This window comes from Dipodomys ordii, unplaced genomic scaffold (genome assembly GCF_000151885.1).
Source record: "Dipodomys ordii isolate 6190 unplaced genomic scaffold, Dord_2.0 Scaffold29, whole genome shotgun sequence".
Lineage (NCBI taxonomy): Eukaryota > Metazoa > Chordata > Mammalia > Rodentia > Heteromyidae > Dipodomys > Dipodomys ordii.
This window is the reverse complement of record NW_012267245.1, coordinates 3,381,038-3,381,327: the sequence shown is the minus strand read 5'-3', so window position 1 is coordinate 3,381,327 and position 290 is coordinate 3,381,038.

Sequence of the window (290 nt, the reverse complement as noted above, 5' to 3'; positions counted from 1 at the left end):
GGTGACAGGAAGCTAGCCCCGAGCCTTGGGAGGAGCTGTGGCCCTGGGGATGCATTTAGGGTCCCGCTGGGGGGGGAGAGGCTTGGGTCAGAGAAGGTGGAGAATTTCCTCGCCAGGCCCTGGGGGCTCACTCCCGCCTGCCTGCCAATCCTAGCTACCTCAGGAGGCTGAGATCTGGAGGAGTGAGGATGGAGGCTGGTTCAAAGCCAGCCTGGGCAGGAAAGTCTGCAGAGAGACTCTTCTCTGCAGCAACCGACCCAGAAAAAGCCGGAAGTGGTGCTGTGGCTCAA